General features: G+C 34.5%; 1 pseudogene; it reads left to right on the top strand.

Annotated features, from left to right (window-relative positions):
* Positions 1-7,478: 7,478 nt before the first annotated feature.
* LOC129899962 (DNA-directed RNA polymerases II, IV and V subunit 6A-like) lies at positions 7,479-8,411 on the top strand (annotated as a pseudogene).
* The last annotated feature ends 551 nt before the right edge of the window (positions 8,412-8,962 follow it).

The following is an 8,962-nucleotide window of genomic DNA, read 5'->3' as shown; positions in this document are numbered from 1 at the left end:
GCTTAAAGTCATTTTCTTTGACCATGGAAATTACTTTTATATCCCTTATATTTTAACTAAATTCTCAAATTACTTTTTTTTATTCTTTTAACCTAAAATTCACATCATAAGCACTTTCATCTAAACACTCAACTGTTTATTTATAAAAATAACTTTCAGCACTTCAAAGTTCTAAAAGCACTTCATACATAAAAGTTATTTTTTTAAGTCAATCCAAACGGGCTCTATATGTCTCCTCTTCACTGTTGAACTACTCCTTTGAACGGTAACATAATCAAGAGTTCTAGTAAAGAAATTCAAAAAATAGTTGAGAACAAATTTACAACTTGCAAGGATATATCTGGCTTCATTTCACATTTATGCCCTCCAATTTTGGGGGTGCACAATTAGATACTTAAACTTGTATAAAATTGAACAAGTAGACACACATGTCCTACCTGGCACAATACGCGTAGGACGCCACGTAGGACACAAAATTATCATGTAGGATGCCATGGACGAATGTGTCTATTTGTTCAAGTTTTGGATAGTTAAAGTGCCTACTTGTGCATTAATAAAGTTAGAGGTCATAGTTGTCAGCTAAAACCAAGTTTAGGGTCATACTTGTGTATTATGCCAAAAAAAATATGTATATTCTATTTATAAAATATTGTTTCTGAATGAATGCAATCCAATTGAACCTTCTTCCCAACAGGTAGCTCTGTTACTGCTTTTGAAAACTACATGCATCTTAGACAATTCAAGTTTATCGCCTAAACCACTTAACCCCGATAAATTTTGAAGTTATCTATTGTGATAATATTGATATTTAACATTAATTGTTAATCATTTTTCGCTATTAAGTCTTCTTTTAAAGAAACATTATAATGGTTATGAAAATTAATGAATTGGAATATTTTAATTTTTATATAATGACTCTGTGAAAAATCCATATAAACTACATGTGATTATCTATCGTACGCGTGAACTGGTTACTTAAAAATGTGGTAAGTTAAGTGTTGCAACCACCAACAAGTTAAATTAAACTTTTATGTAAGAAAAGTTTCTTTTATGTTGTTAGTATATATTTGTAATATTTAAATTGTTACAAAGACGAGTTTGATGGAAGTTAACAAGTTTGAAAATAATGTCAATGTTTGTATACTGGTGTTATGCTATTCTGCTGAAGGTTTTAGTAGAACTATATCTATTGTAGTTTCACATGGGTGTGAGGTGGGTAGAATGTGTGGATCTTATCTTTATCTTTGTGGGGTAGAGAGATTATTTTAGATAGAAACCCCGGCTCAAAAGAGAAGATATTAAGCAGGATTGAAATAAAATTGTGACAACAAAATATATACCAAGATAGAAAGCAAATGAAGCTACAAATAGTAGAACACCTTGAAGTATAAGAAACTACGTAATTAATAAATACTACTCTAATAAGGCTTCGAGGAGATGGGGCTAGGCCCTCTCCTCTTTCATCTAAAAGGCGACGATACTAGCTATGAACTAACTTTCTATTCTAATATTCTACTTCTTCACCTTCCTATCTAGGGTCATGTGCTCAAAATAAATAGTTTCACATGAGTAAATGTCATAATTGTAGATGTATGTCAAACTTGATTATTTAATATTTTATCAACTATAAAGAAATTCAAATGTCGTCGATGTTTAAAGCAATTTTTTTTCTTTCCCTTCAGTTCTAAGACTATCAGAATTCAAGTTGAAACTTGAAAGTAACTCTTTCCATCTCATAATATTTATTGTATTTTCATTTGCACTCCTTAATAAAAACATTAATTAAGATGGGTGTTTGACTATTTTATTTTTAATTATTTCTTAAGATATAATCTCTTTTCATTGGATATTTACTCTCTGTATGTGTCATAATTAAGGTGTTTGTAATCTTCAAGAATAACTATTAAGGGGATAATATAACAACATACCCAGAGTAGTCCCACACAGTGAGGTTTGAGGAGGGTTAACTGTACGCAGACCTTATCTCTACCTTAGAGGTTTTACTTCAGAGGTGAGGTGGAGAGGTTTCTGATAGACCCCCAACTCAAGGCAAAAACAGTCTAGGAAAATACATAAGGAAAGTACAATAGACAATAGATAGTAACATGATTTCTCTTGCATTTCCCATTCCAATGAGTTTCAAAGATAAAAATCCTCTATTGATTAGCCCATAAACTGACCTAGATAAATCCATTCTTTATGACTAAGCATACGAACCATGAATTGTCTTAATAAGACAATTCAATCAATCTTTCGTTTTGCAAGAACTATTCAAGGACCAAACAATTCCTTTTCGTCATACTTCAGATAAATCAATGTAAAACCCCAGAGTAGGAATTGAATAGTACTCCAACAAAATAATACTACAAAAAAACTACAGGAAATAATAGATAGTCACATAAATCGAAGAACAACAAAGTACAAGAGTAGTCCTACGAATACTAGTTAGGGCAACAAGACAAAAACTAACCTTCTAACCTAATTTGTGTCCACACCTTCTAATCTAAAGTGATGTCCTCGGTAAGCTGCAACTGCGCCATATCTTGTCTAATCAACTCTCCCAGTACTTCTTTTTACCTCTACCTCTCCTGAATTCCATCCATAATCAACCTCTTACACTCCATAATGGGGCATCCGTGCATCTCCTTATCACATGCCTGAACCATTTCAACTTCGCTTCTCGCATCTTGTCTTCCACCAAAGTCACCCCCAACTTGTCTCAGATATCCTCATTTTTAATTCTATATCTCTTAGTATACTCACACATCCATCACAACATCCTCATCTTTGTCTAAGTGGCACCTTCTTGTCGCACAAGATTTCAGATGCTAGCCTTCATTTCCATCCTGCACCAATACGGTGAGTGACATTCTTGTCAATCTCTCCATTTCCCTAGATAATCTACCCAAAATAGACTACCTCTCTTTTGGATGACCTGTGTATCAATCCTCACTTCCACATCAGCCTCATGCGTCACATCAATAAACTTGTATTTTAAGTATTCAATCTTGGTCTTTCTTGTCAAAATAGAAATAGGTATATACAATCCTACTTAGAATTTGAATAAGAATAGAAATAGGAATAGAAATAATATATAGTATCCTACTTGGTAAAAGATTGTATTGTCGTGGGAAAAATGCATAAATTCCCCTATGAAGTTGTACCGAAAAGTCAGTTAGACACTTAAACTATCATGGCGACCTATTACACACCTAAATTACCTAAAAGTGAAACTATTACACATCTGAACGCATAAAACCACTCTCAAAGTATGTGGTGTATTACACTCGCTGCCACGTGGCGCCACGTCAGAAATTATAATTTTTTTCTTTTCTTTTCTTTATTAATTAACTTTTTTTATTAACTATATTTTATACTGATTAACTCCTAATTAATTATTAACTATCCATTCGATTTTTTTATATTTTTTTCTTTTCTTGTCTTTATTAATTAACTTTTCTTTTATTAACTATATTTTATACTAATTAACTCCTAATTAATTATGGTGGGTGTGAAGAAGAAGATGGTAGGTGAGTGTGAAGAAGAAAGGATGTGGGGTAATTTTTTTTTAAATTTTTTTTTTAACTTTTACAGAATCTGATGCACTGCTCCTTTTTTTGGCCACGTCAGTTGTAGGGGGTAATAGTTTCACTTTTAGGTAGTTTAGGTGTGTAATAGATCTCTATGATAGTTAAGTGTGTCACTGACTTTTCGATACAACTTTAGGGAGGAATTTATGTCTTTTCCCTATTGTAGTGTCTATAGATAGTCACTGTGTAATAATGTAAATACACAATTCAGTAACATTCTTCTCCAATATTTCTCACATGTTATCAGAGACTCTATGATCTTGGTAGAGAATCAAAGAGCTTCCGCTGTTGGCGGGCGCCTATTACCTATATATGTCTTTCGTATGGCCAATGATTATATTAACAAAAGTAGTGTCAATGATATATGTATGAATCTCATATTCAAGGAAAGAAAACTCGGTAAGACAGGTCGTTGTGTGTCAATTTTTGGTGACTTTCTAAGATTGTTTTGTGTCAACCCCATATCTGTAATCCGTCAGTGTTTGTGTAGTACCATGCCATCCTTTTGGGGACTACTTTCTAATATCTAATTTGTGTAGCACTGTGCCATTTTTCTAGTGACTACTTTCCCATATCCGATTTGCGTAGCATCGTGCATCTCTTCGAACTACTTTTCATATTTAATTTGTGTAGTATCGTGGATTTTTTCAAAGTATTTTCTCATATCTGAGTTGCATAGCACTGTGAGTCTTTTCGGTTACTCCTAAGATTTGATTTGCATAGTTCCTTGCATCTTTTCGATGACTTCTCAAATCTGATTTGCATAGGGTCGTGCCATCAGTCTGACCCTACCTATATAATTCACTTTTTGTGTAGGGTTGTACCGTCAATACGATCCTATCGATATAATTCTCTTTCTCAGTAGGGTCGTGTCGTTATTCCGACACTACCCATATAATTTTATTTCTCAAATCATGACCACTTTTAGCCATCAAATCTAATAATCCGGCGCATGAGCATGTTTTGGTCAGTTTTTTTTACAGTGTCTTTCTTGTTTAAGATCTACTCATCTTTTAATTTCGAGACGATCCATATATTTTATACTAGATTTCGAGAACTTTCCAACGACCATTGTATTGTTTTTGACAGATCTGAGTTTTTCTGCCTACGTTATCTGCAAATAATATACATCATGGCACCTCACCTTGAATATATCGTGTCAATATATCACTAAGACAAATAAAAATAGGCTGAGGACAACATTGTCGTGAACTTCAAAATAACAAATATTTTTAATAAGAACAAATATTGAGACAGAGAGAGTATGTCAACTGACTGAATTTGAAAATACGTTACATAAATCAATCAAAACCAACCGAGTAGTTTATGAAGGGATTTATATTATTTTTCTTTTCTTCTCCTTGAAGGAAATTACATTTTTAATATTTAAATTAACATGAAAAACAAATATTCATAAGGTAGTAAATAACCAGATAAGGTTTGCGCATACACCCTACCTTTTTCAGACTTCACATGTAAAATTTCACGAGATATATTGTTATTGTTGTATTGAAAATGAGTAGAAATTATTTTAATGAAATCATCTTCCTTTTTTTTTTTTCTTATTTCAAGAAAGTTACTTCCTGAAAGCTGAAATTCCTTATTTCTATACAACAATGTAGGAATAATTTCTTGATGTTGGTTAAGAGTTTGTTGAAATTTTGCTTTGAAGTTTCTGTGGATGGTCCAATTTATTTGAAGATTAAATACATCATGAGGAGGTCCACATCATTTCCTTCATTCAAGAAACCCGCTACCTCAACCGTCAAAGTTAGATACCTATATCACTTCAAAAGTCACTCTTTCGAAACTTGTATAAATTTGACCATCAAAAAATGATTCTGCATTTTATTTAACACATGCTGAAATTATTGACTATCATCACTTAAAATTAATCAGATCTGCTCTGACCCTAACCCAAAACCCGAACAAAACCTTCATAACTCTCTGTGAATATAACGCTCGTTTTAACAACATCGATTTAGTTTTCTAGGGCTAAAAACAACCAAATATATCCTTGAAATATGCAAAATTGGACAAATATCCTTTAAGGGCATGTTAGTGAGGATTTATTTTTTAATATAATAGAAAGGCGGTATTTCCCCTTTAAAGCGGCTGCTATTATTTTATTTTTGCCTGGTTTATGTGTAACACTATTTTATTCTTGACTATATATGCACCTTTTTTCTTCTTCAAGAAAAGTTAAGTGAAAGATTGCCTCTTTCTTTCCTTGTTTTCGTTTTTGACTATAATACCCAGTGTAGTCCCACGAGTAGGGTTTGAGAAAGGTAGAGTATATGCAGATTTTATAGGCCTCGTAGAGATAGAGATGTTATTTTCAATAAATGCTTAGCTTAAATAAAGCTTGCCCAACTACTAGTAGTTGTTGTTCTGAATTAGTTTTTGGGTTATTTGTTTGTACGATTATTATGTGTAGAGTTTAGTAGTGGGTTTACATTTCATTATGAAAAAATCATCTTTTTGATCGAGTGACTTGGGACTCGTGTGTGCAGGGGGGGGGGGGAGCATAAGTTGACATAAATGGTTGAGAACTTCCACTCTTGATTAAATTTTTACTTTGAGCCTTTTGTTTTTTTCTTTCTGGATGGAGATACTTATGCTGCATGCAAAGAGTCTTAGTGAATGACCTTTAAGATTATGTTGAGAGGTGCTCTGTATTGGTCCTAGCACAGATGATGCAATTCCTGATTATTTACTTTTAAGATTTATCTGTTTGTGTATCAGGGCTTACATTTAATCAGGAAAAATGTCATCTTTTTGATCGAGAGATTTGGGACTCTAGTAGGAGATATTTTCCTATCAAAAGAAAACAAATCAAAAGACTGGTATCCCTTTAATGGTTTCAGCAAAAAGAACCGGAACAAAGAGTGTGGGAATAGAATTTGAGAGATTGGCATACCAATCCGGCAATCCCTACCTATTCGTGTAAAAGAATGAAAGAATGCTATAGCTATACAGTTCCAGCATGGGTCAAAGTCGATATCTGATGCCTCAAGTTGTCTGAGTCTGAATGAATCCATTTCCCATTCTTCAAGTTGGATTAGTCCTCTGACCAGTATTGGTGAACTTTCAAACCTTGTAAAATCCATCTGCTGCCAGTGCAACATGTATGTTTTGATTGGTGCAGTCGTGAGTTTGAAGCTGGACAAAGTGGATTTCTCAACTAAAAAAAAACAAAAGAAAGCATTTTAGGCCTTTATGTATTAGCAAAATTCATATAAACAGTTGAGAACTGCCACTTCTTTTCTTTTTTTCTGAGCCTTTTATTTCTCTCTTTCTGAGTGGGAAATGCTGATGCTGCATGTGAAGTCTTAGTGAAGTGCTATATAGTGGTCCTACCTCAGAGGATGCAATTACTGAATTTCCTGCTAAACACCTGCTTTTTATGGATAATCCTCTTCTCTTAGCAAATTTGGAGCATTGTTGTAAGTGCTTACATATTCCTGCTTTGGCAACCAGATAATGTTACAAGCGGGGATGGGGATGGAGGAGGCAGCAGTGCGGGTGATTTGTGCCGTGGGGCTTTTGATTAATAGCTATTTGCATGATGGAATATGCCAAATTCAATAAGTCCAGTAACTTCTTGGCCATGATTTGAGTTCCTAGGGGGCAGGGAGGGGGGGGATGAGTGTCAGATTAAAGATGAAGTCATGGGATGCAATTAGCTAAATTAAGGAGTTACAATTGATGTTTGCTTGCAAGAGTTTCTCAAACCTTCTTGCATGCATATGCCTCAGAAGATGCATTTCATGGAACTATGAAGTCACAAATTTTGGGGGTTCTGGTAGCTAGTGTTGGTCGCATGGTACGTACCTTATGCATAAGTATTGTTTCGACCTTGTAAGTTATACACAAGTTTTATCTTTTATGGTTAAGCATTATTTTACTGGTTTGGTTTTGTCGTCCATTGCTTATTTAGCTGTTATGAAGATGAATTATGTTGCACTGTTGGAAAGGTCATTTGGTCTCTTTTATGTATATATTAGGCTCTTGACTGTGTACATTGATGCAGATATGAGGATGAGCCCATAGACCCTTAGCCTGATGTAAGATAATTTCTTTTCAAACTCTTCAGTATTTGAATGTAATTTATGTTGCGTAACCATATTGATTATGAAACATTATTGGATTTCATTGTCAGGAAGGAGCAAAGGGAGAAGAAGAAAATGGCAACCTTGAAGGACGTACCAGACCCCGTATTGGGTGAAGGTGAGGAAAGACCAGAGCAAGAATCTGCAAGAATCCTGGGTACTTGAGCACTCCAGATTATGTCCTGGCCTTATTCTTCCCCATTTTAGCCTTTTTTTGTAGGGCTCGTATTTTGAATATTGAGAACTTGGGGTTTTGATAACATGGTGATTTCTTATTGTGCTCATGCAGCATGAATGCTCCTGTGATGGTTGAGTTGGAGGGTGAAACTGATCCTCTTGAGATGACTGTCCTTTTTTCACTTGCACACAGTGACTTGTCACTTATTTGTGGTCAATGAAAAACAGGAGTCTCTTCTTGTGAAGTTTATAGAATGTCCGATGTATCCTCCTTAATGTCCATTTGCTTTAAAAGATTGCAATGGAGCTTCGAGAAAAGAAGATACCCTTCACAATTCGCTGGTACTTGCCTGATGGAAGGCAAGTCGACTTCTTTTATGTTCATGAGTTCATCTTCAAAATTGTTCTCTTCCCTCAGTGATGTCCTCATTACTCATTGTTCCTCAATTAAAATAACTTCCTTAAATTTTCTTTCTTCATGGATTAATTGATCGTTGAGGATTCATGGAAGAGACAATTTGGAGGAGCTTGAAAGATCTTTTATATGCTGTCTAGTGCATCTACTTGACTGTTTGTAGGCTTGTGAGAAGAATAAATTAATCAATTGACTAGTCCTGAAGAGGCATTTTGATGTCGATAAATGCTTATGCGCTCCTTGAAGTGATTACTACTAGTCTTAGCTTTCACATCTTTGTTCGATACAGACTCTGGCTTCTTGTTAGAGTCTTAAAATAGCATTCTGCTATTGATTTTCAAAGTTTATCCATGGCTGGAGGAATCAGCAGGGCACGTGGAACCCTAGAAAGAATCCTATAATAACTATTGGAAGCCCGCGGAGCTTCCGAGTTCAAGAAAAAGTCTACTGGAGAAATGAAGGAACAATTGAATGGCCACAAAACTACTCAGATGTCAAAAGGGAGTGCTGAAGATGACAGCTATTAGAGTTACCATGATCTGGATTATCTGCAGGGAATAGCAATGGTATGGCTCATAACTTATATTACACCTGAATTGATAGAGGATAATATATATATTGGTTGATCTAGATAAATCTCACATTGAGAAGGATGGGAAACACACTTG

The sequence above is a fragment of the Solanum dulcamara genome, chromosome 8 (assembly GCF_947179165.1).
Source record: "Solanum dulcamara chromosome 8, daSolDulc1.2, whole genome shotgun sequence".
NCBI lineage: Eukaryota > Viridiplantae > Streptophyta > Magnoliopsida > Solanales > Solanaceae > Solanum > Solanum dulcamara.
The sequence above is the reverse complement of the archived record's forward strand: the minus strand, read 5'-3'. Positions and strand labels throughout refer to the sequence as shown.